Below are 909 nucleotides of genomic sequence, written 5' to 3' on the forward strand. Positions count from 1 at the left end.
CTCTAAGGCTGCATTCGTTTGCTGGAATAAAGGGGGGGGGGAAAAGGGGGAGAGAAAAAATTTTAAAAAAATTTAATTTTTTTTTTTTTTTCTTTCCTAGAAGTGTACATTGTTTGGTTTGATTACGTGGGGTGGGAAAATTAGAGACAAATTTGCTTAATTTAAAGATATTTGTTAGGTGAGGTGGCAACTTAATTTTTTCATTTTAAGTTTTTCAAAACCCCACAAAATATGTGGAACTTGTATAGAAAAATAATATGTTGGACTTACAATTAACATTTTTTCACACTTTCATTTCTTTCTTTTTCACCCCATTTTATATGGGTTTATATATAGACAAAAAGAAAGGTGTTGGCTGACAGTGAAATAAATTGGACATGACATTTCACTCGGGAGTAAGAAAGTGCCCGATGAGAACAAGAGGTGTTTTGTCGTAGCAATCAAGTATTTTGTTTTGGAAAAAGAACAAGAAACTTAGTAGATAAGTATTTTGTTTTGTGAATTGTTGATGCCAGGAATAAGCATCTTTTCAAGGTAAAACTAGTTGGTAAGAAGTCGTTTTGTGTACAATAGGGGTTTAGTTTGTTCTGGACTAAGATTTTGACCCTATGGGTGGGTTAGGGCCAAAATATTAGGGTTTTGAACTATGGCCAAGGGTGTGTGTGGGATTATTCTTTGATCTGCCTGACCTATTCATGATTTTTGGCCCTTGATCCAAACCTTGAATTTAGCCATAATTTTGGCCCTGATTTAAGTCTGGATTTTCTACCTACATGGAGTTAAATTAATTGTGGATAATTACTAATCAAACCTCTTTCTTTATGAAATTACTGTTGTCCCCCTCACTTTTAACGGTATTAAGTGGTTGTTAACATCAAATATGTAATGTCTATTTTGCCCTTTATTAAA

This window comes from Hakea prostrata, chromosome 8 (assembly GCF_041222555.1).
Source record: "Hakea prostrata isolate BN-2017 chromosome 8, UWA_Hpros_2, whole genome shotgun sequence".
Lineage (NCBI taxonomy): Eukaryota > Viridiplantae > Streptophyta > Magnoliopsida > Proteales > Proteaceae > Hakea > Hakea prostrata.